We start from the raw sequence: 16,322 nt of genomic DNA, 5'->3' as shown, positions 1-16,322 counted from the left end.
GATCCAATGCCAATGCAGTGGCTCATGCCTATAATCCCAGCAGTTTGGGAGGCTGAGGCAGAGGATGGCTTGAACCCAGGAGTTTGAGGCAGCAGTGAGCCATGATGACACCACTGCATTCAAGCCTGGGCAACACAGTAAGACCCTATCTCCCTGTCTTTAAAAAAAAAGAGACCTACCTGTATGCTAGGAGCATCCTTCTCACTTTAGGTCAGACATGGTGGTTCTGTTTTAAATTTGTTGAATTGTCACTTACTTTTTCTTTCTCTTTTTTTTTTTTTTGAGGCAGGTTCTCACTCTGTGGCCTAGGCTGGAGTGCAGTGGCATGATTCCAGCTCACTGCAACCTCTGCCTCCTAGGTTCAAGTGGTTCTCTTCCCTCAGCCTCCTGAGTAGCTGGGATTACTGGCATGCGCCACCACCCCTGGCTAATTTTGTATTTTTAGTAGAGACAGGGTTTCACCATGTTGCCCAGGTTGGTCTTGAACCCCTGACCTCAAGTGATCTGCCTGCCTCAGCCTCCCAAAGTACTGGGATTATAGGCTTAAGCCACTGCACCAAGCCAACTTTTTCTTTTTTCCTTTTTGAGACAGCGTTTTGCTCAGGCCCCCAGGCTGGAGTGCAATGGCACCAGCATGGCTCACTGCAGCCTCAACCTCCTGGGCTCAAGTAGTCCTCCTGCCTCACCCTCCTGAGTAGCTGAGACTACAGGTACATGCCACCACACATGGCTATTGTGAATTTTAAGAAATTTTTTTTGTAGAGAGAGGGTCTTACTGTGTTGCCCGGGCTGTTCTTGAACTCCTGGGCTCAAGCAGTCCTCCCATCTCAGCCTCCCTAAGTGCTGAGATTTTAGGTGTGGGCCACCACACTTAGCCCATTGTGACTTTTTATAAATTGTTAGCTGCTTTATTTTAAGTAATATACGTTCATGCTGCAAATTTTTAAAGTCTCTAATACTTTCTTTTAGGACACTAAAAATCTTATTCTTAGATCCGGTTGGGAGTCATTTGGGTGGAACAAGTGGTAGGGACCTACCTTAATTTTTTTCCAGGTTTTTGTGATTGAATAAGTTCTAGACACTCAATGCCACCTAGATCATTGATGAAATTTTTGACTGCATTTGGGCCTGTTTCTGGGATCTCCTTTTACTAATTTCTCTGTGTATTCATGAACAACCTTAAATTATTGTAGACTATTTAATTATTAAATTATTATGTTCTGTTATGTGGGAAGTTTTGTCCTTCACTGTTCTTTTTCAAAAATTTTCTGATTGTTATTTTATAAATATTTTTTCACAGAATCAACTGGTTTTGAACCTAAATTTACTTACGGGTTAATTTGGAGAGAATTGGCTTTTAAAATTATATTAAAGGCCAAGCATTGTAGTTTACGCTTATAATCCTGGCATTTTGGGGGACTGAGGCAGATGGATCACATGAGCCCAGGATTTGAGATGGGCCTGGACAACATAGTGAGATCTCGTCTCTTAAAAAAAAAAATTAAGCCTTTCTATCTAAGACAGAATACACCTTTTCATTATTGTGTGTGTGTGTGTGTGTGTGTGTATATATTTTGGAGACAGAGTCTCACTCTCACTCTGTTGCTCAGGCTGAAGTGCAGTGGCACGATCTCAGCTCACTGGAACCTCCACCGCCCAGGTTCAAGTGGTTCTCCTGCCTCAGCCTCCTGAGTAGCTGGGATTACAGACGCTTGCCACCACGCCCCATGCCCGGCTAATTTTTGTATTTTTAGTAGAGATAGGGTTTCACTATGTTGGCCAGGCTCATCTCGAACTCCTGACTTCAGGTGATCTGCCTGCTTCAGCCTCCCAGGGGCGAGGATTACAGGCATGAGCCATCATGCCTGGCCTATCTTTTTTTTCTTTTTAAACTCTTTCCTCTGAAAATCCAGAAACAGATTTCTTTTAAATTAAACAACATTTTATTTTAATTTTTATTTTTTTGAGACGGAGTCTTCTTACTCTGTCACCCAGGCTACAGTATGCTGCAGCCTCAAACTCCTGGGTTCAAGCGATTCTCCTCAGCCTCCTAAATAACTGGGACTTAAGGCACATGCTGCCAGACCCAGTTAATTTTTAAATTTTCTGTAGAGTCAGGGTTTCACTGTGTTGCCTGGGCTGGTCTTGAACTCCTGGCTTTGGAACTCCTGACCTCAAGTGATAACTCTCATCTTGGCCTCCCAAAGTCCTGGGTTTATAGGCATGAGCCACTGTGCCTAGCCCTTTTCAGTTCTTCAAGTCTTATTTGGATTCAGTATCAAAATTCTTCTCATATAGGTGTTGTACGTTTATAACATGTATTGTTTTTCTTGTTGCTACTGTAAATGGGAGCTCTCCTTCCACGTTTCTAACCTATTTGTGTGATAGGAAGGCAATTATTTATTTTAACTTTATATGCCCTGGCTTACTGCATTCTTTCATTGTTTAGATAGTTTTCAGGTTGATCTCTTGTTTTTTTTCCAGGTCTGCCTGCACCATTGTTTCTTTGCATTATGGAGAAAATGCAAGTTGATTCTTTGTTGCGAGTGCACTGTGATGTCAGGTGGAGGTAGTAGAGAGTGTGTCTTTAGGGAAGCTGCCGATGGTGGTGTCACCTGTACATGGTCAAAGATTACCTTTTCTAGGTCTCCAAAACCCTTCCAGCTCAGTGCCTGCTTAGCATATCCAAGGGTAGGGGTTTCGGGCCAGCCTGTCAGTGCCATTTTGCTCACGATCCCCTCTAGTCTTGCTTTACCCACAGACCTCCCTATCTGAGAAAGGAGCAACTGATTAAACCTGGAAAATTTGAGCTTATTTTGGCTTGCGTCTGTAGACATATTGTCCAGTCTGTTGCAGTCCTTCACAGATGCTTTTTGAGAGTCCAGCCACATGCCATTGCTGCTGGTGCTACTGCCCAGGTCTGAGTGTTCGTTGTTTTCCTGAATATAAGGCTGGATGATTGAGCATAGGTTAACTCTTGTCTATTCTCAGCCTGGCAGCCTAGACAGGTCTGTCACACTGCACCCATGAAAGGTAGCACCTTACATGCTACCGCATCCTCTAGAATAACCTTTTCTTTAAAAATCTTTTTTATTTTTATTTTTTTTCCTCCTCTTCTTCCGCCCCAAAGCCATAGTCTTTTGTGACCCATAAAGTTGGGTCTTCTCTAGCTTCTCCTGCTGCCGCTTCCTACTCATTGTTCACTCTCTTGCTGAAGCCACTCAGGCCTCCCGGTTGGTCCCTGGGTATGTTAGGGCCTTTGCCCTGGCTATTCCTGCAGTACTCGTCCCCTGCTAGTCATACAGCTCCTGCCTTCACCTCCTCCCAAACCAGTACTAACGCAGCCCTTTCTCCAGCCAAGCTGCTCTGCCCTTCCCACCCCCATTCTCAGCACACCTGACCTTGGCCTATGCCTTGTTTTCTCTGTAGCACTTAACATCTTCTAGCCTAGCCTTTTTAAAAAAGATTATCTATTTGTTTCTTTCGAGACAGTCTCACTCTGTTGCCTAGGTTGGAGTGCAGTAACAGGATCATGGCTCACTGCAGCCTTAACCTTCTGGGCTCAAGTGATTCTCCTGTCTTAGCCTTGCCAGTAGCTGAGACTACAAGTCCTATATTTCTTAAAAATAGGGGATATTGTCAATTACCAATATCCCCTTGCCTTGTTGAATTGTAATCCAAGAGTAGAACCTTTGTGTCCTTCATTAATGTATCCTAAATTCCTAGAAAGGTTCCTAGCAATGAATATGTGGATAAATCCACAATAAGTAATAAATAATAATATATCCACAGTAAATATGTTAATAAATCCAAGAGAACTTTGCTTAAGATGTATGTAAATCTCTTTGGATCCTTGTAGCACATCTGAGGTATGCACGTCAGGGATGGTCAGCCTCATTTTATAGATTAGCATGTGTGTGTTTGTAGTGTTGTTTGTTTGTTTAGTGTTTGTGCAGTGATTGTTCCCCTATCTCTCCAACCTAATGGTAGTATAAGCTCCTGGAGGATTAGGGCTGTGTTTTGAAGCCCTACTTTCCATCGTCTGGGGAAACTTACACAGTACTAACCTTTCTGTCTTCTAGCTTTTTGACACTGTAATATATAATAAATTGTAGTTAACCATATTCACCCTGTAGTATTGCAGAGCACCAGAGCTCATTCCTCCTACCTAGCTGTAATTTTGTATCTTAACCAACCTCTCCCTGTCCTCTCTTCTCCCATGCATTCCAGTCTCTCATAACCACAATTGTACTCTATACTTCCATTCACTCAGTGTTTTTCTTAGCTCCCACATATGAATGAGAACATGTAATATTTGTCTTTTTGTTCCTGACTTACTTCATTTAAGATAAGGTTCTCCAGGTTCATCCGTGTTGCCACACAGGTAATGATTTCATTTTTTTTACGGCTGAATAGTATTCCTGTGCACGTATACCATATGTTCTTTATCAGTTTGTGTGTTGATAAACAGTTTCGTTGATTCCCTATCTGGCTATTTTGAACAGTGCTGTATTAAACATGGGTGCAGGTATTCCTTCGGCACACAGATTTGCTTTTCTTTGGACAAATAGTAGTGGGATTGCTGAATCCAACGCTAGTTTTATTTTTAGTTTTTAAGAAACCTCCATTAAGGTTTTCCATAAAGGTTGTGCTAACTTGCACTCCCACAGTGTATAAGAGTTTCTTTTACTCCACATCCTCACCAGCATTGGGTGGTTTTTTTTTGTTTTGTTTTCTTTTTGAGACAGAGTCTTGCCCTGTCATCCAGGCTGGAGCACAGTGGCCTGATTTCAGCTCACTCCAACCTCTGCCTCCTGAGTTCAATTGATTCTCATGCTGCATCCTGAGAAGCTGGAACTACAGGCGTGCGCCACCACGCCTGGCTAATTTTTACGTTTTTAGTAGAGACAGGGTTTTGCCTGTTGGCCAGGCTGGTCTTGAACTCCTGGACTCAGACAATCCCCCCGCCTTGACCTCCCAAAGTACTGAGATTAGAGGCGTGACCCACTGCACCTGGCCCGGTTTTTTTGATAATAGCTACTCTAACTGGGATATCATATCATTTTGTTTATGATTCTGATTTGCATTTCCTTGATGATTGGGGTGCTGAGCATTTTTTCATTCATTTCTTGGCTATATGTATTTCTTTGAGAAATGCCTGTTTGATCCTTTGCCCACTTTTTATATTTTTATTGTTTTTGTTTTGTTTTGTTCTAAAGATGGGATTTCTCCATGATGGCCAGGCTGGTCTTGAACTCCTGACCTCAGGTGGCCTCCACCTCGGCCTCCCAAAGTGCTTGGATTACAGGCGTGAGCTGCCGTGCCCGGCGTCCACTTTTTAATCAGACTTTTTTTTTTTTTTTTGCTGTTGAGTTATTTGAGTTCCTTGTATACTCTAGATATCAATCATTATTGGATGAAGAATGTGCAAATATTTTCTCTCATTCTACAGGTTGTCTCTTCACTCTGTTAGCTGTTTGCTTTGCTGTGCAGACACATTTTAGTTTGACATAGTCCCTTTTTTCCTATGTTTTTTTTGTTGTTGTTGATGTTTAAATTTGAGACCAAGTCTTGCTCTGTCACCCAGGCTGGCGTACAGCGGTGTGATCACAGCTTACTCAGCCTCTACCTCCCGGCCTCAAGCAATTTTCCCACCTCAGCTTCTTGAGTAGCTGGGACCACAGTGTGAGCCACCATGGCTGGCTGATTTTTTCCATTTTTTGTGGAGATGAAGTCTCCTTCTTTTGCCTAGGCTTGTTCTCAAACTCCTAGGCTCAAGCACTCCTCCTGTCTCAGCCTTCCAAAGTACAATTACAGGCATGAACCACCAAGCCCAGCCCTGGAGTTCTCATTACTGATTTCTAGTTCTATTCCCTTATGATGTGAGAAGACACTTGATAAGTTTTTTTTTAATTTGTTGGCCAGGCACAGTGGCTCACACCTGTAGTCACAGCATTTTGGGAGACTGAGACAGGTAGATTGCTTGAGTCCAGGAGTTTGAGACCAGCCTGGGCAACATAGCAAAATCCCATCTCTACAAAATATAAAAATAAAAAATTAGCTGGGCACAGTGGCATGCACTTGTAGTCCCAGCTACTCGGAAGGCTGAGGTGGGAAGATTGCTTGAACCCACACGTGGAGGCAGTGAGCTCAGATTGTACTACTGCACTTCAGAGTGAGAGTGTCTCAAAACATTAATTAAATTAAAATTTAAACAATTTGTTGATTTGTTTTGTGACCACTACATTGGTGTTCTGTGTGCTGATGAGAAGAGTTTATGTTTTGCAGCTTTTGGTTGAAATGTTCTGTAAATGTCAGGATCTGTTTGGTCTATAATGCACTTAAGTCTGATGTTGCTTTGTTGATTTTCTGTCTAGACGATTTGCAGTGCTGAAAATGGGTATTGAATTCTTCAACTATTATTGCATTGGTATTTCTCTCTTTAGCTCTAATACTTGCTTTATATATCTGGGTGCTAGAATATTGGCTATATATGTATTTATAATTGTTATATCCTCTTGCTGAATCAATCCCTGTATCATCATATAATGACCTTCTTTGTCTTTATGTTTTTTTCATGTAAAGTCTATTTCGTCTAATATAAGTCTAGCTACTCCTGCATACTTTTGGTTTCCATTTGCATTTTTTTTTGTCCCTTTACTTTCTTTTCTTTTTGTATGAGATAGAGTCTCCCTGTGTTGCCCAGGCTGGAGTGCAGTGGCGTGATCTCAGCTTACTGCAACCTCTGCCTCCCAGATTCAACTGATTCTCCTGCCTCAGCCTCCCAAGTAGCTGAGATTACAGGCATGTGCCACCACACCCGGCTAGGTTTTGTATTTTCAGTAGAGATGAGGTTTCACCACATTGGCCAGAATGGTCTTGAACTCCTCACCTCAAGTGATCTGCCTGCCTCGACCTCCCAAAGTGCTGCGATTATGGGCATGAGCCACAGCACATGGCTTTTTTGTCCTTTTACTTTCAGTCTGTATGTGTCTTTATAGGTGAAGTGACTTTCTTGTAGACAACAGAGTTGGGTCTCATTTTAATCCATGTAGTTGGAGCACAATGGTGCAGTCAGAGCTTACTGCACCCTGGATGTCCCAGGCTCAAGCAGTCCTCCCACCTCAGCCTCCTGGGATGCTGGGACTACAGGTGCATGTCACCATGCCCAGCTAACTTTTTAAAATTTTATTTTACTTTAGAAAAAAAATATATATTTTTTCTTTTGAGACGGAATCATGCTGTATCCCCTAGGCTCGAGTGCAGCAGTACAGTCATGGCTCACTGTAGACTGGACCTTCCAGGGCTCAGGTGATCCTCTTACCTCGGCCTCCTGAGTAGCTGGGACTACAGGTACCTGCCTGCCACCACACCTGGCTTTTTTTTTTTTTTTTAATTTAGAGATGGGGTTTCACCATGTGGGTCAGGCTGGTCTCGAACTCCTGACCTCATGATCCGCCTGCCTCAGCCTCCCAAAGTGCTGGGATTATAGGCTTAAGCCACCGCGTCCGGCCACACCTGGCTTTTTAAAAAAAAAATTATGTTTGGAAAGATGACATGTTGCTGTGTTGCCCAGGCCACTCTCAATGTGAAGGGATCCTCCACATTGGCCTCCCAAAGTGCTGGGATCACAGGTGTGAGCCATCATACCTCGCTTTACTTTGTAGAGATGGGGTCTCGTTTACTTGCCCAGGCTGGAATGCCTGGTTTTACTTTCAGGTTTTTTCATGGTGGCAGCTATCATTTGTTTGCTTTTTAGCCTTCCCTGAAACACTTCCTGTAGGCCGAGTCTAGTGGTGATGCGTCCCCTCAGTTTTTACTTGTCTGGGAAAGACTTTAGTTCTCCTTTTTTTCTTCGGGGAGTTTTAGTTTTTCCTAAACATGTAGTCACTCCATTTTTGGCTTAGATGTTATCGTGTGTTGAAGTGTGTCCCCGCAGAAGGAATGTTGACATCCTAACTCCCAGTGCCCATAGTGGTGAGGTGGGTTCACATTTGATAAGACTGATATTCTTACAAGAAGTAGAGAAGAGACCCAGAGAGACAGATACACAGAGGGGATAAAGCCATGTGAAGACAGAGGTGGAAGTTGGTGTAGCTGTCAAGCCACACATAGACTGTATTAGTTTCCTGTGGTCTGTGTCAAAGGTACCACAAACCAGTGAGTTAAAAAAAAAATGGCTGGGCGCAATAGCTCCCACCTGTATTCTCAGCACTTTGGGAAGATGAGGCAGGAAGATTGCCAGGAGTTTGAGACCAGCTTGGGCTACATAACAAAACCTCATCTCTATAAAAAATACAAAAAGAGCCAAATATGAGTGAAAAAAAAAGTACAAAAAGTAGCCTGGGTATGGTGGCTCATACCTGTAATCCCAGCCCTTGGGAGGCCGAGGCAGGCCTGCTCACGAGGTCAGGAGTTCAAGACCAGCCTGGCCAACATAGTGAAACCCTGTCTTTACTAAAAATACAAAAATTAGCCGGGCCTGGTGGCACACACCTGTAATCCCAGCTACTTGGGAGGCTGAGGCAGGAGAATCACTTGAACCCAGGAGGTGGAAGTTGCAGTGAGCCGAGATTACACCACTGCACTCCAGCCTGGGAGACAGAGCAAGACTCTGTCTCAGGGGAAAAAAAGTACAAAAAGTGGCCAGGTGTGGTAGTGCGTGCTGTAATCCCAGCTACTTGGATGGCTGAGCCAGGAAAATCACAAGTATGCAAATAAGTTGCAAGAAAGCAGGGGACAAGTCAGCAAGAGAGGAGCTGACTGTGACAAAGGCTTGCTGTGGATTTTGTAAGGATGGTACTTGTGCTGTGTTCTGGAGAGAACTATATGCAGTACTGATAATGCCAAGGTTGCAGTGAGCTAGTTTGCATTTTTCGATCAGGCGAAGGTCTGATAGCTGGGCGCAGGAAGATTGTGACTTATTTACACGAGAGGATTATATGTCCTGGACCATGCAGAAAGGCAGATTTACATCTCAACTGCTTTCTCTTTGCTTTTCCTTGGTCCCACCAGCCTGACTCCTTTTCCCTAATTAAGACTTCACATTTGGCCGGGTGTGGTGGCTCACGCCTATAATCCCAGCACTTTGGGAGGCCGAGGCAGGTGGATCACGAGGTCGAGAGATCGAGACCATCTTGGTCAACATGGTGAAACCCCGTCTGTACTAAAAATACAGAAATTAGCTGGGCATGGTGGCGTGTGCCTGTAATCCCAGCTTCTCGGGAGGCTGAGGCATGAGAATTGCTTGAACCCAGGAGGCAGAGGTTGCAGTGAGCCGAGATTGTGCCATTGCACTCCAGCCTGGGTAACAACAGCGAAACTCTGTTTCAAAAAAAAAAAAGACTCCACATTTAATAATATATTGTTGATTATAATATGGTGAGTAATTGTACTGATATTTGTCTAGTGCTAACCTTGTTCAGAATCATTTTCCTATGCCGTCTTGTTTTATGGGCACCACCAGCAGAGGAACCAGGTTTACTGCTAGAAATTAGTGATTGATCTAGAACAAAGCTTGGGTTCTGCCCAGGTGGTTTGCCCTATCTATTCTGGGCATGGATGGACTGTCCAGGGAGTGCCAGATTCTGAGGTAGGTCAACAGAAAAACAAAGGCGTGACTTTCCCTAGCTGATAATTTCTTATGTGCTGAACACCCAGGTTGACTAAATCAGAATCTCTAGGTTTTAGCAGAAAAGCTCCTAAGATAATTCTGCTGGGCAGTTAGGAAAAAAAAAAAAAAAAAAAGGAGGAAATGAGAAAGGAAAAATGAGAAGACAAGGAAAGTTAATTCTGCACTGTCTTCTATGGCTAGACAGTCAGCAAGACAGATGCCTCTAGAATGAGCCATGGTCCATCAGCAGACCTGCTGGAAGTAGGGTTCAGCCACATATCATTCATGACATGTCTGCCCTGGTGTGGGTCAGAGGCGTATTCTCTCTGCCAGGCAACAAACCAGCCAGTCCATTTGCTAACTTAGTGAGAAGGAGCTGTGGACACCCTGGACCCCGAGGGTGGATCAGGTCACCCCTGCCCTGGAGAGATGTGTGTGTAGGGAAGTGCCTGGAGGAGGGAAGGTGAGCAGCTGCTGCAGGTGGCCTCTGGCCAGTGTCTGATACCACACACTGGGGGCTTGAGGACCTTGGGTATTTCCTGTGTTCTGACTGTATTCTGAATACCAAGAGAATTTTAAAAATTGCTTCCAGTAACAAAAGTAGAATGTTTTTCAGCATTGTGAAGGATATGGGGAAAGGGTTATGATTATAAGTCAATAGGGAAGTAGGGTGTGCATTGTAAATTAAGGGCCAGGGTGGGGCCCAGGAGAAGATGAAACTAAACAGCCATTGATCATCAGGGAATAAATTGGGGCACGCGAAAGCACTACTCTTGTGTTAGCAGAATGGGCTAGAGCAATGGCGGTAGATTAAGAGGAAGAGAGGACAGATTAACATAGGGTATAATTTTCAAACTGACAAGAAAGCATTTTTATCATACTCTTTTGTATTTTTCATTGTATTTATTTTGTATTTACTCTTCTGTATCTTATTTTTGGAATCAAAAAATATATAGTGATAGTAGTAATTTTCAAAAACTGCATTGTGGAGAGCTCCCTTGTCCTGTGTAGGGCCGTTGGAAGTGCTGTTCTCTGCCATCTTGGTCCGGCGCTGCCTGTTGTACAGACAGGAAACTCAGCAAGTTGTAGAAGTGGGCTGGAGTCAGAGTTGACAGATTGGCTGGTGTTATAATTTTTAAAATTACTGGCTGTAGGGCACAGTGGCTCTTGCCTGTAATCCCAGCACTTCGCGAGGCCAAGGCAGGTGAATCACTTCAGGCCAGGAGTTTGAGACCAGCTCATGGTGAAACCCCATCTCTAATGAAAATGCAAAAATCAGTTGGGCATGGTGGCACATGCTTATACTCCCAGCTACTCTGGAGGTTGAGGTACGAGAATCGTTTGACCCTGGGAGGTGGAGGTTGCAGTGAACCAAGACCACACCATGCACTGCAGCCTGAGTGACGGAGTGAGATTCCATCTCAAAAAAAAGTTATAATGAAATGAAATGAAATTACTGGCTATAAATTATAAGTCACCTAAAATCTGTTTGAGCCTTAAAAATAATGAGCTAGAAGATTCATATTTGGGTTTTGGCTCTGTGAGTGCTGGTTTGGTGATGTTAGGCAAATCCCTTGACTCAACCCCTCTGAGCCATATTTTCACCTCGCAGAATAGTTTTGGGTATCATCCATTCTGCTGGGGTCTTATAACAAAATACCACCAGCTGGGGGCTTGAAGAACAGAAGTTTATTTTCTCACAGTTTTGGAGGCTGGAGGTCCCAGACCAAGAAACTGGCAGAATTTGTGTCTGGTGAGGGCCTGTTTCCCCAAGTGTAGACAGCTGCTGGGCTCTCACATGGCCTTTCCTCTGTGGGCCTGCAGGGAAGGAGTAACACCATCCCCACCTCACCAGGGACCCACCCTTACAACCTCATTTAACCTTCCTTACCTAGAGACCCCATGTCCAAATTCAGTCACACTGGAGTTAGGGTCCAATATATGAATTTTGTGAGAACACAGTTCAGTCCAAGTATTAAAAGATAAGTGCAGAATACAGTTATAAATTTAAAAACATCACACAGATGTAAGATAATGATGGTGTTCTCTCTGACAAGGCTTGACTCTGACTTTAGTTGTAACCTAGAGGTTTTGAGAGTGGCATTGGACCCACAACCTCTGATTTGTGCATCTCAGGCTGGAGTGCAGTGGTGTGATCATGGCTCACTGCAACCTCGACTTCCCAGTCTCAGGTGATCCTCCCATTTTTCACTCCTAAGCAGCTGAGACTACAGGTGTATACTACCACTCATGGCTAATTATTTTCTTTTTGAGATGGAGTCTCGCACTGTCACCGAGGCTGGAGTGCAGTGGTGCAATCTTGGCTCACTGCAGTCTCCGCCTTCTGGGTTCAAGTGATTCTCCTGCCTCAGCCTCCTGAGTGGCTGGGACTATAGGCATCAGCCACTGCATTCAGCTAGATTTTTTTTTTGAGATGGAGTTTCACTCTTGTTACCCAGGCTGGAGTGCAATGGCGCGATCTCGGCTCACTGCAACCTCCGCCTCCTGGGTTCAGGCAATTCTCCTGCCTCAGCCTCCCGAGTAGCTGGGATTACAGGCACGCACCACCGTGCCCAGCTAATTTTTGTATTTTTAGCAGAGACGGGGTTTCACCATGTTGACCAGGATGGTCTCGATCTCTCGACCTCGTGATCCACCCGTCTCGGCCTCCCAAAGTGCTGGGATTACAGGCTTGAGCCACTGCGCCCGGCCTTTCTTTCTTTTCTTTTCTTTTCTTTTCTTTTTTTTTTTTTTTTTTTTTTTTTTTTTTTTTTTTTTTGAGAAGGAGTTTTGCTCTGTTGCCAGACTGGAGTGCAGTGGCTCAATCTTGGCTCACTGCCACCTCCACCTCCTGGGTTCAAATGATTCTTCTGCCTCAGCTTCCTGAGTAGCTGGGACTATAGTCGCATACCCCCATGCCCAGCTAATTTTTGTATTCTTAGTAGAGACAGGGTTTCACCATGTTGGCCATGATGGTCTTGATCTCTTGACCATGTGATCCACCCACGTCAGCCTCCTGAAGTGCTGGGATTACAGGTGTGAGTCACCGTGCCTGGCCCATGTTCAGCTGATTTTTATATTTTTAGTAGAGACTGTGTTTTCCCATGTTGGCCAGTCTGATCTCAAACTCCTGGCCTCAAGTGATCCTCCTGCCTCGGCCTCCCATGGTGCTGGGATTACAGGTGAGCCGCTGCACCTGGCTTTTTTTTTTTTGATATTTTTTGTAGAGATGGGGTTTCGCTATGTTGCCCAGGCTGGTCTTGAACTCCTGGGCTCAAGGACCCACCCGCCTTAGCTTCCCAAAGTGTTGGAATTACAAGTATGAGCCACTGCACCTGGCCATGAAGTGCTTTAAGTGGTTTATTGACATGATTAAACAATAGAAGTGACTGGGCGAGGTGGCTCATGCCTGTAATCCCAGCACTTTGGGAGGCTGAGGCAGGTGAATCACTTCAGGCCAGGAGTTCAAGACCAGACTGGCCAACATGGTGAACCTCATCTCTACTAAAAATACAAAAATTATCCAGTCATGGTGGCATGTGGCTGAAATCCCAGCTACTCAGGATGCTGGGGCAGGAGAATCACTTGAACCTGGGAGGTGGAGGTTGTAGTGAGCCAAGATTGTGCCATTCTACTCCAGCATGTGTGACAGAGTGAGACTCCATCTCAAAACAACAACAACAGCAACAACAAAAATGGCCAGGCGTGGTGGCTCAGGCCTGTAATCCCAGCACTTTGGGAGGCCGAGGTGGGCAGATCACAAGGTCAAGAGATTAAGACCATTCTATGCAACATGGTGAAACCCTGTCTCTATTAAAAAATACAAAAATTAGCTGGGCATGGTGGCGTGTACCTGTAGTCCCAGCTACTCAGGAGGCTGAGGCAGGAGAATTGCTTGAACCCAGGAGGCGGAGATTGCAGTGAGCCAAGATTGTGCCACTGCACTCCAGCCTGGTGCCTGGCAACAGAGCAAGACTCTGTCTCAAAAAAAATTAAAAAACCCCACAGATTGGGTGGCCTATAAACAGAAATTGATCTCTCACAGTTCTGGAGAAGTCCAAGATCATCAGGGTGTCATCTGGTGAGAGCACATTCCTTATAGCATCTTGTTGCTGTGTCTTCCCATGGTGCAAGGGGCATACTAGTTCTCTGGGGTCTCTTTAATAAAGGCATCAGTTGTATTCATGAGGGCTCTACCCTGATGGCCTAATTACTTTCAAAGCCCTACCTCCAGATATCAAGGGAGTGGTTAGGATTTCAACATGTGATTGTTGGGATGACATAAACATTCAGTCTGCAGCAGACAGTAAGTTGCACACATCATCATGTGTTTTGTCTCCAAATCCTTCAGTATCTATTTCAAGAATAGAGATAGTCTCTCTTTTATTTTCTTTATTTTTTGAGACAGGGTCTCGCTCTGTTGCTCAGGCTGGAGTGCATTGGTGTGATCATGGCTCACTGCAGCCTTGACCTTCCAGGCCTAGGCTCAGGTGATCCTCCTGCCTCAGCCTCCCAAATAGCTTGGATCATAGGTGCATACCACCATGCCCAGCTAATTTTGAAATTATTTGTAGGGCTCCCTGTGTTGCCTAGGCTGGTCTTGCACTCCTAGACTCAAATGCATCTCCTGCCTTGGCCTCCCAGAGTGCTGGGGTTATAGGTGTGAGACCTATAGGTGTGTTTTTCTATTAATAAAAACATCAGTAAATTTAACATTGACAGCACTCATATTTCCATTTTGTCAATTCCTTGTAGGTTAGGATCAAGTCTAGAGTGAAGTGTTGTGTTCAGTTTCCATGTCTCTCTAGCATCCTTTAATGTAGAGCATTTAGTCAGTCTTTCTTATCTTTTATTACTGTCACACTCTGGGGTAATACAGTTCTCCGCCTCGAGCACAATGTACAACGCCCCTCATTTTGGAGTTGTCATCATGACTAGATTAGTGCTTTGCTTTCTCAACCAGAACACTGCATAGGTGGTATGTCCTTGCTCAGGGTACCACAGCTCGGGGCACATGATGGCCATCTGTCCCCATTGTTGAGGCTCATTTTGATTGCCCAGTTAAAAACGTTACCCACGCCGGGCGCAGTGGCTCACGCCTGTAATCCCAGCACTTTGGGAGGCCGAGGCGGGTGGATCACGAGGTCAAGAGATTGAGATCATCCTGGCCAACATGGTGAAACCCTGTCTCTACTAAAAATACAAAAATTAGCTGGGCATGGTGGTATGTGCCTGTAGTCCCAGCTACTCGGGAGGCTGAGGCAGGAGAATTGCTTGCACCCGGGAGGCAGAGGTTGCAGTGAGCTGAGATTGCGCCACTGTACTCCAGCCTGGCTCCTGGCAACGGAGCAAGACTCCATCTCAAAAAAAAAAAAAAAAAAAAGAGTGTTACCCAAGCTGTTCATTGTTCAATTATTGGATTTTTTTTTTTCCTCCCTGGTACCTAATAAGCAGTCTGTAAGGAGACATTTTAAGCCTGGACAAATATGTTGTTCTTCATCAATATTTTCTTTACGGTGAACATTCATTGATGTTTGTTCTTGCTTGAACCAGACTTGACTATGATGGTTGCAAAATGATGTTTTTTGAGTCAGGGCCTTGCTCTGTCACCCAGGCTGGAATGCAGTGGTGTAATCTCAGCTCACTGCAGCCTCAACCTCCTGGGCACAATGTATCCTCCTACCTCAGCCTCCCAAGTAGCTGGGACTACAGGTGTGTGCCACCACACCCAGCTAATTTTTTATTTTTTGTTGAATCAGGATTTTGCCATTTTGCCCAGGCTAGTCTTGAACTCCTGGGGTCAAGTGATCCTCCTGCTTCAGCCTCTCAAAATGCTGGGATTACAGGTGGGAACACTGCACCCTGCTGTCAAATGATACTGTTCTGACTACAGCATCACGTTCTGATGTGAGCAAGAGAGGCTTCTCTTTCTTCCCACATATTTATTATCCGTGTGACTCACTAACAGCTGGTTTACAATGGTTTTAAATCAGTTACTGTATTTATGTTTGTGCTCACATTGGCCAGTGAGAGTTCCTCAGGCTGGCTCCTGGGCCCATCACGTTTTTGAGCATTTCCTTACTTTCTGAAATAAGATGCTCAGGTTCCTCCTGTTCTTTCCTTGCCCCAGCCATCATTCAGGATCTCCAAGGAGTCCTGTTTGTTTTAGTGTGGAAGGTATTAAAGGGTGCTGGGCATGTCCATTGTCACAACAGTGTCTTTGCTTTTTGGCCCTTTTTGTGGACAGTTAGGAAATAGATGCATGAGTACACTCATACAGAGATAGTCTAGAGTGAAGACCTTCATCTACACACGTACACACACATGCACATAGCATGCATATAGAAATCACAGTTCACATGAGTGGCTCCAGTTCCACTGCGCTCCGCAAGTTCTGCTGTAACTCTCCATTCTGTGTGTGTACATCCTTTCTTCAAAGGTTAGTTAGTTAGCACCCTGGCTCCTGGCACAATCAATACATTTACTCATTTGCTCATTCCTATGATACATCTAAAGTTTTTTTTTTTTTTTTTTTGGAAACGGAGTTTCATTCTTATCACCCAGGCTAGAGTGCAGTGGGGCAATCTCAGGTCACTGCAACTCTGCCCCCTGGGTTCTAGTGATTCCTCTGCCTTAGCCTCTCGAGTATCTGGGATTACAGCTGCCTGCCACCACACCTGGCTCATTTTTGTATTTTTAGTAGAGATGG

General features: G+C 44.6%; 1 protein-coding gene across 5 annotated transcripts in view; it reads left to right on the top strand.

The window, feature by feature from the left end:
• URGCP (upregulator of cell proliferation) overlaps positions 1 to 16,322 on the top strand; it is a 56,858-nt gene that overhangs the window by 28,641 nt on the left and 11,895 nt on the right. The window contains exon 1 of one of the 5 annotated variants that reach the window (XM_054237020.2): positions 3,054 to 4,384. The exons of the other annotated variants lie outside the window; for them this stretch is intronic. The gene's annotated coding sequence lies outside the window, so the exon portion shown is untranslated. Of the gene's footprint in view, positions 1 to 3,053; positions 4,385 to 16,322 lie in introns of those variants that run through there. 5 annotated transcript variants of the gene reach the window in all.

This window comes from Callithrix jacchus, chromosome 11 (genome assembly GCF_049354715.1).
Source record: "Callithrix jacchus isolate 240 chromosome 11, calJac240_pri, whole genome shotgun sequence".
NCBI lineage: Eukaryota > Metazoa > Chordata > Mammalia > Primates > Cebidae > Callithrix > Callithrix jacchus.
The sequence above is the reverse complement of the archived record's forward strand: the minus strand, read 5'-3'. Positions and strand labels throughout refer to the sequence as shown.